This window comes from Sparus aurata, chromosome 8, assembly GCF_900880675.1.
Source record: "Sparus aurata chromosome 8, fSpaAur1.1, whole genome shotgun sequence".
Taxonomy (NCBI): domain Eukaryota; kingdom Metazoa; phylum Chordata; class Actinopteri; order Spariformes; family Sparidae; genus Sparus; species Sparus aurata.
In genome coordinates, this window is record NC_044194.1 from 10293841 (window position 1) to 10309600 (window position 15760).

At 44.6% G+C, this 15760-nt stretch overlaps 1 protein-coding gene across 6 annotated transcripts in view; it reads left to right on the forward strand.

Annotated features, from left to right (window-relative positions):
• The window catches only part of mef2aa (myocyte enhancer factor 2aa), a 73864-nt gene that overhangs the window by 7260 nt on the left and 50844 nt on the right, over positions 1-15760 (forward strand). The window contains exon 1 of one of the 6 annotated variants that reach the window (XM_030425278.1): positions 1715-2040. The exons of the other annotated variants lie outside the window; for them this stretch is intronic. The gene's annotated coding sequence lies outside the window, so the exon portion shown is untranslated. Of the gene's footprint in view, positions 1-1714; positions 2041-15760 lie in introns of those variants that run through there. 6 annotated transcript variants of the gene reach the window in all.

The following is a 15760-nucleotide window of genomic DNA, read 5'->3' on the forward strand; positions in this document are numbered from 1 at the left end:
AATCTGATAGTCTATGTGCTGGTTTTTAAACTTCTCTTTCTTGAAATCTTGAGAGATGATGGTGGTTAAAGCTGCAATAAGATCAAATTTATTTATTTTTTGTCTTCGACCTCCCACTACACAAGAGGATCCCACTTTTTTGTGTGATTCAAAGTGACAGGCTTGAGAGTGCTCGGTACATTTCAGATAAGCTGTATTGGCAGTTTGGAGGTGCGGTGAGAGCAAGAGAGAGAGAGAAGGGGGGATCTTTTTGCTTTCTGGTGCTTCTTCGAATCTCCGGGACTCTCTTGTGACCTTAACCTCTCGCCAGAGTGGGCAATGGCCAGCAGTAACCTGACCTTCTCAAATGTTTTCTGTTGTATGCTCACACCAAACGTGTCTCATTAATATTGTAGAGGAGTTTTTTTTTTATTCTTTTTTACACAGAAAATACCAGGATCATAACCTGTAAACTGTTCTCTGTTAACTTCTCTCAAGTTAAAGGTGCATTATGTAGTTTTTAGGGGAAGACATTTTTATCAGAGGGGAAAAAAAAAAATCTTCGCTGTCTTATTTTTGATTCCTAAATAAACAAACTCTCCATTTGCACAACTGAATAAACTGAATAAACAAACTGACCTTAAAGGACAACGCTGTTTTACTGTGTTTATGTGTGGCGGACCCTGCCACCTTTTCTGGCTTCAAACAGTGTTCTGGAGACTTTATTTTCCTCTGCGGGCAGCTTGTTTTTTATATATATATATATATTCTGACGATGTTATATCCCTACAATAAACTACATAGTGCCCCTTCAATGTTGGTATGAATTTAGTCTTTGGAGGACTTTTGGTTGCAACTTGTTTAGTGTGTTTTGTGTTATTCAGCAGATAAAATCCTGCATATTATGTCCTGTCAGCATCCTTAAAAGCTGTGTATTGTTAACGTACATATATCTAAGTGCTTTACCTGCACCAATAGTAAATATTTTACTTTTGCAGTATTTCCCTCATTTTCCAGGTCAAACCAATGACAAATGTTATTGCCAAAGTAATCCACCAGGGATGAGAGTTGTTGCAAGCGGCATTAAAGCGCGCTTGTCTTTTTCACTGTTACTGCTGTTCTGACGGCATGTACATTACCATACCAGCTGGTTGCCAGTGATTTCTAAAGCAAAGCAGTAAAGCACCCTCCAATCTGCAGTCATTAGCTCCTGCGCTGCCCCAGGCCCCGCCAGTAATGGGCCTTGTTGCTCATGATCCACATCACGTGAGCTCTTATGTCTAATGTGTGGATGAGGGATCCTTTCAGCGCGGCCGAAATGAATATCATTTTAACAATTTATGTCGTATGTAAGTCAAAGGAATGGGCATGATCTCTGTGACGGCACAGATAGAGCCGTCGTGAATGTCTTTTTCGTGCATGCCGTGAACTGCTGCTCTAACCTCGCAGACCCCCGAACGTCCCACAGTAATTTACCATTATGCAAACACACTCAGATGTCTCATTAAATCGGCTATGTGATGATGTGGTAATGCGAGCTCAGGCGGATGCTATTCCACGATGACTACCACTGTTTATTGACTGATTTTTAGCCTTGTTACATGTCATGTTTGCGTGGCCCCTGCATGTCTCTGCAAATGTGCGTGAGTGCGTGTCAGCGTCTCAGCACAAGTTCTCGGCGGAGGGAGAGGGAGAAATGAGAGGTGGTGACGGTGTGAGGAACGGGCAGCTGCAGCATCTTTTACTGCACTCCTCATCCCACTTCAATCTCAGTGTCTCAGCTTCTCCTTCCAGGAGAAATGTGGAGTGTGTGGGCGAGTCGGATCTGCAATTAACGCCGGTTGTCAGAGAGAGAATGCTGGCGTTTACACGATGCCTCTGAATCACTGAGTGAAAGTCTTTCTCCTCCACTCTCCTCCTCCCAGGACATTTTTTCTATTTATTTTTTTTCCAAGGAGAAAGCAGCAAGCAGTAAGCCAAGGATGTATTCAATGAAAAATATGAGCTAGAGGATGAACATTCTTGGTCCAATAAAGAGGACAGTGTGTCTTTGATTGTTCGGTAAGCCAAGATGTTCTTTTGTACTGCAAATTTAGCTCTCACATTACAGCAGATATGGATATTAGCATTGTTTCATGATTGTTTCTTATATCTTTGAGACATGATTTTGAATCTTTTTTTTTTGTGCTTTATTTGCATAATATCTTGTGCAGGATTTCAGTGGCATCTCTACAGGGCTGTTGGTTGAGTCGGTTGAGTTTTCAGGTAAAGACAGTGAGCACTGAATACAGTTTCCTGGTTGATGAAGCTTTAATAAGGAGCTGAAACCCACAGAAGTTTTCTTAAGTTCTCAGTCAAATGCAGCGAGATGATTGGAGACTCGTTTTCTGTAATCCGGACACTTTTCTTTGTGCTTGAAAATGTGTTTTTTGAAAGCTTTTCTTTTCACATCACTCTAAAGTAAAGTGGCGTGATAATACTCGGCGTCACTTCGCAACTATTCAATTCTCTGTTGGACAAACAAAAGCATCTTAGCAACATGATTCATTGTTTATTGGAGCTCTATCATCAATATGGAGATTCCAGCGTTTTCCTGTGAGACCTGGAGGTTGGATGCAGAATTTTGAGCCTGGCAGTTAATGTTTTAGGCCACAGTTAACTGTAGACTGTCCCCTGCAGACTGAAGAGGAAAAGACTGTCTGCTGCCGTTTTTTTTTGTATACAATTATCTGCCTGTCGTTGCACAGCATACCACTGATGGGAAAAAAAAACTTTTGGTAGTCTGATGGTCAAGAGACGAGGTTCTGAGTTCGTTTTTTTCACTCTGAGTGTGGTTAATGCTAACTAGGTCATGGTGGCCTTTGGTTAGCACTGCCACAGTCCTGGGTTCAGTTCCTGGACCCTCTCGCTCTCTCTCTTTATGTGTGGCATTTGCATGTGCTGCAGGACATTCATGTGCTGTGATCATGAGCCACTGGTACGTGCGTGAGCTGGCACCCTGAGTCAGGTGCTAAAAACGATTTATTAGTTAACATGGAGTGGTTGAGTCAAAGTTAAAGACATTTCATGCTATTGTTTTTACTGACTCAGTGATTTTTAAAACTTTCCAAATGAATATAACTAATAAATGACTCCTTTAAAAACTAGAGCCGCAGCTAATGATTGCTTTCATCATCTGTCACTTTTGACGAATAATCGTTTTGTCTAAAGGATGCCGGGAAAATTGCTCATCATATTTTTCCGACGTGACATCTTCAAATGACTTCTTATGACCAACAAACTGTCCAAAACTCAAGGACTCTTGATTTACTGTCATTGATGGCAAAGAAAAGCGGCACATCCTCATATTTTAAGCAAATGTTTGACACTTTTGTTTGAAAAAGTTCATCTATTATCAGAATAGCTGTCGAACAATTAGCTTCCTACTAATCCCACCGATCCACTAATCAGCTCGGCTAAAAAACACGTCACCTGACAGAAACTCTAAATCTCCAGTATGTTTCAGGCCCTCTAACAGCCTCATGTAAGCTCAGAGGGTGAATGTATTACTCGCTGAGGCACTGTTTGTATAGCAAGACAGCTCGCAGTGACCTTTCAACTGTCCTGCCCTTGACTGAGACCTCTGGTGGTAAGCCACCTCGTTTGGCTCACTCAGCACATGTGCTGCTGAGCGGGGCAGAGCAGCTTAAGGCCGCGCCGTATTTTCCTGTCCCCCGTGCGCTTCCAAACGAGGCCTGACCGGCGGTCTCTTCACCTCTTCAACCTGGACCACACGGGAGAATCAGCGGGAAGATCCTCAAGCAGAGCGGCACTCTAAATCTGCTGCTAATCTGCTTTTCGCCGCAACGGTCCTCGTCTGTCTCTCTCTCTCTCTCTCTCTCCGGATACTTCTTGTGACACTGAATGCAAACAGTCAAGCACATGCAGGTAATGTCGCCAACGCAGCCACAGTAGTGTCATGTAATAACAGCAGTAGTATGCTGTATTTTTTTTTTTCAAGCATTAAGCCCATGTTCTCTAATAACTAGCAGATACAATAGCACATGCACATGGTGTGGTTTTGGAGTGTAGACTGAAGAGGCATGTGGTGGAGCAAAGGTGATGACTTTGAGAAGTCAAGTCATTTAGCACCTTTCTATGAAGCCCCCTCCTCCTTTCTTTGGTTTCTGGACTGCAAAAAAAAAACCACAGCATCGCACTGCGCGTCATCTCAAAAGTGAGTGGGCCACACAAGGACATACAACCCCACGGTGTGTGTCCTGTGGTTTGGTTTAGTCACTGTTTTTCTGCTTGTTTTATCTTTATTGACATGGAGGAGATGTTTACCCGCGTGAAGATGTAAGCTGTACAGCACCTCTGCGATTATTATCGAGCTGAATCGTGTATGGTAGCAAAACTGATAGTTGAAAAGGGAAGTTAAGAAAGACATCTCTTTGCTGAGTTGCGTTTTAACTGCATTTTAATGAGACTGGGAAAAAAAAAAAACATAAATCAAAGGAATATATTATAATCTAATTTGCTAGATCAAAAGATCTCCCATGATTGCTAATATACCCCACTGTATTGAATTCCTGATGTTCTACTGTAGATCTTAAAAAGCATCTCTCGCTGGAGATTCAGCTTCTCCGGCTTTGTGTTGGGTCGAGCGAGTGGAGGCATCGCGCACAGACAAACAATTGAATTATGTGGCGAAGTAAACTTTTTCTTCAAAGTCTGTGTGATGAAGCTGTTTACTGCTGCTGCCTAGCGCCAAAATAGGCGATTTTGAAACATCCGCCTCAGCCTTTTATCACCATTTAATCCAGCCTCCCATTATGTTACCAAAGATAGCGAGAGACCGTGGAGAGGTGTTTATCATTGTCGGGCGTAGTAAACACAGCTGTGAGGCCTGGGTGTCACAGCTCCGACAGCGACCGAAAGTCCAGTAGCTGCTGGGAGGAAGACTTGGATCTCCTGCAGCTGGGCCGGCGCTGTGGCCTCCCCGAGCTCCAGGAAGGAGGCCTGGCCGTTGATATCGTTGTTTTTCATGTTTGTCTGAGAAGCCCTGTGAACCAGGACAGCTGGGGAGGATGTGATTCCTCCCATTATTCTGCAGCACACATCAGCCCATACGAACTGGGAAGGGAAGTGACCCAGCCCCCTCTCTTCTCTCTGGAAGCTGCTCCAGCCCGCCGCAGGGCTCTGACTTGTAGTTCAAAGTTGTCTTCCTCTCTGCTGTTAGGGCCGAGCTCAGGCAGCGTGAGCGCTGCGACTCCTCATGCATGTTCTTTTTTAGCTTGAGTTTTAAAATGGTTACACATCAGACCGAGATACAGCATTTTGGGTTGATGCTGTGTGGGCAGATTCAGGATAATAAGAACGTCTTTTGGACTGTGCCCACTTTAGAGGGAGTGTCAGCCTGGTCAAGAATCAGTTTTACAAGCCATGATATCAACTCAGTCCCTGAGTTTTGAAGATATTGGCCGTAGAGATGTTTGCATTTTCTCGATGGCGCTTGGCTTGTGGTGCTCAGAGCGCCAAAAATTACATTTGATAGACTCAGCAAGAGTGTCTCCTTCCAGAAATCATGACCCGGTTACTCAAGATAATCTAAAGAACTTGTTTTGAGCAGCTTCAAGCCAACTCATGGACGGGAGGCTAGCTCACGGAGCTAACTAAGCTAGCTAACTTTATAGCTCAACTGAGGAGGACGCACGCTTTAAATGTTACATCAAAAACGCCATCTCCGACGCCGTATCCCGATTTTATTTGTTCGATCCACGCGCACGCTTCCTTCTGCTTGGTGGTACAGCTGGCGAGTGTGGTTCGGTAAAAAGTAGTTGCTACATATGTAACCAGGTCATGGTTTCTGTAAAGAGGCATTGTTATTTAGTTTTTCAAATGTATTTTTTGGTGCTTTGAGCACCACAAGCTGAGATCCATCTATGTCCGTTATATTGGAGTGAAAGCTGACATCTCTACAGCCAATATCTGCAAAACCAGGCATCTCGCACCAAAACAATATAGATGGACTGATACGACTACAGGTAAGAGGAAAAATATACAATTTTGATTTTGAGGTCAACTGTCCCTTTAAAACCAGTCTTTTTCAAAACAAGGGCATTGAGAAAAAGTATTGTCATCGCATCTCCGGTCTCTCGATCCCAGCTCTCTATAGTGTGACTGTGATTGTGAGTGAGGTGTCGAGTCTGCCCGCTGTTTGTGCGTCTGCCCGTCTGTCCTCTCCCTCTCTCCCAGTCCACTTTCCATCTGTGTGCTGTGGGCTGCAAATCTAGTTGAAAATGGTGTAGTGTTTCCACCAGTGAGCTCTTGCCAGCCTGTATTCATGTCAGACTGTGTTGTTCTTGATTTTTTTTGTTTCCCTCCCTCCCTCCAACCTCTGTCGCCGGTCCAATTGCCAGGGGTGCTCGGAACGTATATGGAGGTTGAGGAGGGAAGTGGGAGTGGTGGTGGTGTTGGGGGGGGGGGCATCCATCATCAGCCGCCGGGCCTGGGACTCAGGACCAGAGGCTATCGGCAAACAGTTTGACTGAAAAGATTCCTGGAGAGGCGAGCAGCAGCAGCAGCAGCAGCAGCAGCAGCAGCAGCAGCAGTGGGGCCCGCGGGGTCTCGCTCTCTCTCTCTTTCTTTCCCTTCGTCTGTCTATCTCCCTCTCTCTCTCTATCACACTGTTTGCACACAGTGTTCATGTGACAGCTAGCACACATCATCTGATTTGGGAGGAACTCTGGGCTGTAGCTGCAGAATTACCCCTTAGATTGTTTGCTCAAAGAATGCCGCTCATTGATCACTGAGCTGGAAGTTAAAGAAACGATGACGGAGATTGTAGTCTCCCCTGCACATTTCGTTTTTGGCCCCCTCCTCCCTGTGAGAAAAGGGGCTCTTGGGGCTAAACTGCTATTAACTCAACTAAACTCATGTTTACCCTCAAAACACATCATTCACAAAGCAGACTGATTATTCAAAGTGCGAGCTGTCTCTCGGTGTGACGTTACAGGAAACCTTGAAAAATAAAACCCCATGACAGACATTTACAAACCAGCTTGTAAACATTTCCAGTCAATAAGTGTGTGTGTGTGTGTGTGTGTGTGTGTGTGTGTGTGTGTGTACGTGTGCGTTCAGTAATGTGTCGCCTTGTCTGAAATGTTTTACATGAAAAGAGACATGCGAGTTCATTAACAGACTGATTCTGTAACATGAAAGTGTAAGGAAAAAGGGAAAAAAAAAAGAGAAAAATCAATGCTACTTCAGCTAGCCCCGGTCCACTGTTGTTATGACTCATGGCCATCCTCACTGCTCAGATTGCATAAACCTTTTATGTAATGGAACACTGTGGGAAAGAGGCATCGAGTGGAAGATAAAAATGGGAAGACAAAATCAAATATTTATCCAGAGCTTTTAAATTCTCTCCCCCCCCCCCACCAGTTAAATGCAGACATTCTCCGAGGGCATACGTATCCTAAACAACCCGCTGTATATGCACTCACGTGCGCCAGAAAGAAGCTGTTGTCTCTCTGCAGCGCTCGCTATTTATTTAGTTAAATCTCGCCTGCTGATCATCAAACACTGGGGGAAGAATTGAATATCTGGAATCTCAGCGTCTAATCTGGATCCACGGCGCTTTTCCAAAAGATGCGCTGAGGTCGGGTAAACGCGCCGCTGCTGAGACACATTATGCATGACGTCCCTAATATCCTTACACTGTGGATTCCCCCTGGAGGAAGATCTCGGTTCATCTCTGCTGTTTACCATTTCTGAGTTGCGGTCTGTGCAACATCAAAAGGCTTCTCATGGCACTTAACACAGCTCGCAGGGTTCCTGGGCGGGTGGGGACTGTTGCTCCCTATGGTGTTGGCATTATTATTGTTCCCCGGTGAGACGGCCATCTGATGATAGACAACCATGCAAATGGACACATGCCATAGCACCACATCAGACCACGGCGCCGCGCTGGTAATGCGATGCAAATTTATAAACCTCCAGGACCACGCATGCATTAGTCTTACTGTATTTGTGTCGATGCGTTTGAGCGGAAGGAGTTGTGAGGTTTTTCTTCTAAGTGTTTGCTCCACCGGTTACATCTCACCAAAAAACCTAACCCCTCCACAGACGCTACGAAGACGGTGCAAATTGAGATTGAAAGTGACTTTATCAGTGTGAGACAGGAAGTGTTCGGCCATAACTAGTGTTGAATACTGCTGTTGCACCATGTCAAGACACTGACTTGTTAAACTGACATACTGTCATAAGGAATGTTAGTGATGGAGGGATTTTGCTCAGAGACTTAGTTTGTTAGACCGACGGCGTTAATGTGAAGTGAGTAGTTAGCCATTAGTGTTGTCAATTGTGTTTAAAGATGCGGCGTGACATCCTGCAGATCGCCTGATTGGAAATTATCTGTATGGGTCAAGAGGCTAACCCAGTAGAGAAGTTTCTCCGGTCCAATGACGCTCTGTGCAGTTAAAAAAAAAAAAATGCCATAAAGGATAAGTTCACTTAAAAATGAAAGTTTAGTCATGATGTCCTCGCTGCCATGCAGATAAAAAAAAGGTCGGGCGAAGTTACGCAGGCCGCAAAACATTTCGAGAGCTTCACAGCAAAACAGCTTTGCAGCATTCTCCAGAGCAGCTGAAGTAGATGATGACTTGTTTTAAAATATAAAAAGAAAAAGAAACAAATTAAAAGAACAGCTTGTCCGGAGCAATCCAAGTCAATAGAAGTCCAGAGATCCCGACTGCACCCTATTTAAAAGCGATGCTGTTTTTGTTCTGTTTTTTTTCCTTACATAAAGTAGATACAAAAAAGTACTTAATGACTGAATATTCATTTTTGGGTGAACTTTTCCTTTAACAGCTTGAAACTCTAGCAGTATAACTCCCAGATTTGGCCAAAAAAATGACCACAAAACAAAACGATTTAACTTTTCAGCCTACTCAACCACAGTAGAAGCACAAAAATCAAGGAAAAAGTTACAAAATAAACACGATCTGAGCAGCTCAAAAACCTCAGGCAGGCGCGATGCTCCGTGTTCTGAACGGCTCCCAGTGGGACATGACGCAGATTGGAGGAAGGAAAAAAACAAAACAGCGTTGCACACGTCAGGTAACTGCGTAAATACCCGGTGGAATCTAGGGGTCACGCCTGTCACGATGGATCCATTATCGACTCATCGTCACATTATTTGGTTCATTTAAAAAAATAAAAAATGATTAAATGATTCTGACCTTGATACTACCTTATCTCTTTACATCTGTGTTTGTTGACATTGAAAATATCACGAACATTTGGGTCAACATGTGGCCAGAACAACTAGCAGGGGTTTTCCCCTCCACTATTTAAAGACACAGGCGCAACACCTTTGCTTTTTTTCACACTTTATTTATTGCTTGTGGTTTTATATATTTTTTATTCATAATCTGTTTATTTAGGATTTTAAATTCCCCCTTCTAGTCGGAAATGTGTTTTTAGTCTTGTTGAATTTTTGAGCGTCGCTGTGTAGGAGGAAAGACAACTTGGTAAACAGGTTAAAATGTTAATAAACAGCCATCTGGTTTATACGAAGATCGCTGAGTGATTCTTTTTCGGCAACTCCAATGTAAAGGAAATACTTGGGAGGCGCAAACTGGGGCTCGTAGGACACTATAGCAGCTGCACCGTACGTCTATGAGGTCTCAGTTGTCAGGCGCATTCATTTTTAATGAGACATAATTCATCACCCCCCCCCCAATGCTCGCATCAAGGAAGTTATCATCATTTTCTTTGTTCATGAAAGTTTCACTCAAATCTGCATCAAGGGATTTACCTTGAGGAGGAGAGTAGCTTTCCTACATGAAATGGATATAACTGTTAGGAGAGGGTCATCTCTTTATCCTTGAGAAAACTGAGAATCCATTCATTGGCTGGGCTCGAAAAACCTGACTGACGCAAATGGATCATTGGGAATAGAAGTGTCCCAGCAGTAATTATGTTACAACGCCGCTGCCGCACACTACCACAGAGGTGGGATGGGATGGGCGCGTGGTGCTTCTTTTAGTCTTGTTTCCCTTACATCTTTCCACATAGTTAACACAGTCATACTGTCTTCTCTCCCTCTCCCACTCTCTCTGTCTGACTCTCCCTTCCCTTACCCTTCCCCCCCTCTCCTTCTCCCTCTCTGTCTCTCTCTCTCTTGTTTTCTTTTTGTCTCTCTTTCACACACACACACCTGCTTATCAAACCCAAACACACGTGAAAGCGCAGTGGAAAGTTTTTTCTGACTAACGTTTATCCTGCGCCGACGAAGCCACCGCGCGTCTCGCCGTCGAATGACTCTAACAGCGAGGGAAAAAGTTGCTGGCTGATCGCGTCGCCTATTCGTCACCGGTTGTCTTCCTGGCCCATCTAGATCCCCGCTGCCTCGAAGCTGAAGCAGAGAACGTCTGCTTCATTTATTCCTTTTTTTTTTTTTTTTTTTCCCTGCTATTCAGGGCTCTGTGGCACTAAGTCAGTTAAAAAAGAGACATGAAATTAATGTAATGTCAATGGCGTTTTTCTCATGAAACCCCAAGGCACTTAGTCAAAGTCACCTTGCGTGGTGCTCTCATCCCCTGACAGTACAGTGAGAGTGAGATGGAGGATGTCTGTCTGGTAATACTGTCAGCATGGGATGTCCTTTGGTCGTTGGTCGTTGCATCCACTCATCACCGTTCAGATTTTTTTTTGTAGATCGGATGCCTGTCCGGTATTGTATCTGAGAAGCCACGACGTTTTTCCGTCGAGTCGGGCCGACAATGAAACGCTTTCTCTCGCCGAGAACAGGTTCATCCTGTGGGGTTTTCCTTCCTTTTGATGTCATTTTGGAGGTGATAAGTAGCTTTCCGTCTCCTGGTCCCCATCTTACGGCATCATCCCCCCCTCCCCCAGCCCAAGCAAGGTGCTAGCAGCATGGAGGATTGTTTGAACTTGCATTGATCCAATGTGGGATTACAGCTGGGTCATTGGAGAGTTGGACTGAGCCACCAGTCATCAGGGCAGATTAACCACTCGCTGTCTGCTTGGCTGCCATTTCGGCGCAGGCTCTCACTGCAGGCTTTGTGGGCTGTCCCCACCGTGCAGGTCACATCTCCCTCTTTTGAACAACGCGCTTTTTGTCGTGTTTGATCGAGTTACGCTCCGGCTGATTTAATATGAAGAGGAAACATTTTGCTTGATGAAATTAGACAAGAATGATGCCCCACGACCTCCTTGCGTGGCTTTTTAAAATCTGTGAGCGCTTCGAGAAAAACAATTGCCAGGCTTAATTTTACAACCCCGAGAAATCGAGAACCTAAGTCGTCCTCCGGTGTGAGAAATGTCACCCCGAGCGATGCCTCGCAGAGGAAGGGGAAGTGCTGCAGAAAGTCCACGTTCTGCAGACGGCCCCACCTCGCGCTACATTTTCTCAAAGCCTCCTTTTTTCACTTTTTTTTTTTTTTTTCTTTCTTGTTCGCGTGCTCTTGCAATAGTTCTTATTAATTATATCTCATTAGTTGCCTTGGAAACTGAGGTGAGGGAATGTATAACATGAGTTCAAAGAAAGAGACAGAAAAAGCAAGCGAGGAAGAGAGAAAGAAGAAGAAGAAGAGGAGGAGGAGGAGGAGGTGGTGGTGGTGGGGGTTTTGAAAGGAGGGGATGGAGGAGAAAGTGGTTGTTGAGGGATCAGCCGTGTGTCAGATTAGCATCAGGAGACATTAACACTAGTGATGCTGCTGGGGCCACAATCCTGCCTTTCACTGCTGGAGAGGGAGATAAGCGCGCTCGCACAAAAGGGAATGAGGGAGAGAGCGTGAGAGGGGCTGGCTCGCCTCCACTCCCCCCCAGGCCAACAGCCCCATTTACAGGTACAGCACCTCCTGATGAAAAGCAAGAACAAAGAGGTTGGATGTTCATTTCCTCGCGCGCGCCGCGTCAAGGATCCATTGAAACAAATCGGTAAAAGAAAAAAAAAAAAAAAACTGTGGATTTAGGCCGCTCCGCTTTATGTCTCCAGTCTGCCAGGAGCTAATCATATCTAAGCCACAGTGTTGACACTTTGAGTTCGATACACTTTAGAACGCCGTCATGGATTATTTTCACAGAATCCCTTCCCCCCCATGTCAATGCACATCAGATTACACGTGCAGGGCTTTTTAAATTTTTTTTTTTTTTGCTTTCTATCAGACACGTACTTTTCTGTTTGTTTTAACGTATTTTAACTCTTGTTTGGAGAGCCGTGATTCACTCTTATGTAACCGCTTCGAGTGTTTGAATAACAAGGAAAGGTCCCTGCCTACTAATTGTAAAGTGAGTGGCTGGGAGCAGCGTGTGCACGTCGTCCAGCCCGTGTAATGATCCTTCCAGTAAACATAATAAGCACGCGGAATGAAGCCACAAGAGATGAGCCTCTGTTGTTGTTTAGTCTCGGACTTATGGTCAGGACGGTAATAAGGGAAGGGATCAGAGGGGAAGGGTGTCCCTGAGGTGGTCCCTCCCTTTCTTCCTCCTCTCCGTCTGTCCCTGGCTCCCTCTGACTCCCCCGCAGAGGGCAATGCAGAGGGGTCCTGAATAACAGGAAGTGGAGGGGCAGGAAGTTGAGTCTTGTCTGCCCACGGCCTGCGGTAGGATACCGAGTCTAACGCTGCCTTGCACAGGAAGCACAACTGTCACGGCTGTGCTTAAGACTTTGGCTGCCGTCCATCACCTTCAAAGAAGTGGAGGCACATAGTTTGGTGCTTCTCGATAAGTCAGACAAATTTTCAAATGACCTTCTAACAAATTAGATTTTACATTCCCCATTTTCAGACAAACACAGGAAAAGATTAGAGTAAATCAATTCATACAGTTTTGTCGTATCACAAACATACAGAATTACACTGGCCTCGTTTTTTTTTTTTTTTTTTTTTTCTGCTCATTACCTGCAACATAAATCTACTATGTAATTTAGTTACCTTGTTATATAGGACAACAGTTGAGGGAGTAATGCCTCAACTTTGTGTGGAGTGAACACAGACTTACAAGCGGAGAGGGAGGAGGACGCGCTGGATCCGGTAATTACGCTGGGAATTGAGCATGTTTTATTGATCGTGAAAGGGCCAGGCCTGTCACCGAGCCTCCCAGTGTCTCCACGGTCTGTCTTTCGGGAGGTGGAGGCAGACCGGCCCTCCTGTCACTTGACCAGTCTCACACCTCGTCACGGAGGACGAAAGCGGCTCTGGTCACAGAGGTTTCTTTTATACTGTGGCCACTGCGTGTGCCAGAACTTACACGTGTGTTCGACTGAAGGTACAGCGACAGCCCGGACTCATTGTGTTAGACGTGTCATATTGACTTTCCGTCAAGCTTCCTGTGGCCACATATTCTCTGCACATTGATTTATGTGTGACAAATGTTTGGTAAGCAACTTTCAGAAGTGCTGGACGTGTTTATATCAAAGTGGACCAGGTGTATCACATCAAGGTCTTTTTAAAAAGAGTAAGCGATGAGATGCAGTTATACGATTCTCTTCTTTGTGTGTACAACCCGAGCCGGCACTGAAATCTTCCTTTTGATCTGGTACCAGACATTTCTCTGTGTCGGATTTATTATGCAAAGCCGTTTATACATAAATGTGCTCTTTTGGGCTTTTACAAATGTTGCTTATTTTGTTTAGGTTCATGAAATCGCAACATTACACTAAATCAACCTCATAAAATCAGACAGATTATAAAGTTTTATCTTATAGATACTGGTGCTGTGAACAGTTACAGACCTTCCAAATATGTCTTAGCTGCTGTGAGCGGAGATGTTTCGTGCGTCCACATGGAAATGACTCATCTGAGTGCAAAACCCAGACCAACACTGACTTGGCAGACAGCGCAGCTCATCCAATGGCGTTTTTAAACTCCAGTGGACGAGGTTTTAGTGTTAATTGGGCTGGCTGTTATGTCAGTCCGTTTTTCTTGTCAAACTTCAGACAAAAAAGTCCGAAAAAGTATGAATTGGAGCCTGACCGATGTTAAAGAGTAAAAAAAAACTTTTGATATATATCGGACAATATGCGTGCATAAGCAGGATATTTTACAGTTTAACTACAAACTATACTGTCTAAAATGATATGGGCGCTCTGAGGCAGTAAACTTCACTGGGAATGTAATCGTTATAAATTAACCCAAGCGTATTGCTGCATGACAAGTTTTCATATCATCACATGTCGGACAACGTACATGCTGATACCAATACATCTGTGATCGCCCAATATTGGCAATAATATCACTCAACCAACATATCGGTCAGGCTCTCCTGTCTAAATCTACCGCTGAAAAATATTTGTTATGTAAATCCTAAAAATAAACGTATCGTGCAGCTTAAAGCACATTAGATTAATGCAGTGAATGAATGTATCAGAACTATGAACTGTACTTAATGTGTGACGTTTGGCAGATCTCCAGTCTGCTTGACAAGGTCAGTTTCCTCTCTAATACTGATCCAACAATTTGTTAGCTGACGAATGACCCATCATTATTTACAGAATTATATATACGATTTATCGGCCGGGACTTTCGCTGCAGGCTTCGCCTTTACATCCCGTCAACAAGTATCACCCACGTGGTTGTGCAACACCCATATTTGAAGCGTTGCTGTCTGTCATGGACGGTTACAGCTTTGTGATCTGGCATAACAAGCATGTGAAGCAAGAATTTGACTCTTATTTTTTGTTCCTTGGGAGAGCCCCGCCCATACACAAACACACACACACACACACACACACACACACACACTCGCACAATGTGTGCAGGATGAAGTTTGCACAAGTGTTGGCAGCCAGGCAAACGGGGAGGTGAGAGGTGAAGGGGGAAGACAATGAATAACAAGCTAGACAACAACAGAGGGAGTAGTTCGCCAAACACTTTTGACTTGAGAAAACATTTATTTTATTTTCTTTAGATGAATGGGTGAAGAGCCAGGGCCGAAAGCTGGAGAGGTGATGAGCTGATTGATGGCAGGTGTTGGATGAGCTGAGTGAATTTACTCATAGAGCAGCAGTCAAAATCACGTCATGATCACTGGAGCGCGACGCAGCTTGCGCAAACATGAACTTTTGCGGTTGCCACACATTTTACTGAGGAAGCGCCGTCATGATTTGGGAGAGCACATATGTGGATGCATCGAGGAGCGGCTGTATACAGTGTCGGAGCTCGCTGGCGCTCACTTTAATGTGGACAATGTGATTTATGGCGCGGCTCATCTAGGCTTTTCCAAATGTTACTGAACCGACGTGATTAAATTCTGATATTTAAAAAAAAAAAAAAAAAAAAAAAAAAGTCATTTCGCAGCATCTTTTCGCTGTGTAAGTTTTTGCCACTGCTGCGCACCACGTGGCGTTGTAATTACACGGTTTTGCCACTATATCAAATTAGCTTCAAAGCCCTGGCGCCCTTCCTGGGGGCTTGGTTGAAAGCCATGTATTTCCTTGTTGAGCACAGAATGGGGCTCATTGAGGAGGCTGAATTCTCCAGCAATTGTTAATGGCTTGCCAGTTGCACCGACGAACTGTATTAAGTCGTTAAATGTGTTGTGGAACAGAGTCGTTGTGGGGCCGCACGGTTTGAGGGTTTTTCTGTTGTTAACCCACTGGAACTCTGTGTCATCCGGAGCCAGTTCACATGGCTGACATTGTACAAACATGTTGACACAGAAGCATACTCCGCCACAACACAGATGGTGATTCCTTTTATTCTAGACCCAAAGGTACTTGGAAGAGTCGGCCCTCTTTACTTCCTCTCCCTGGATGACGACCGGGACAGGA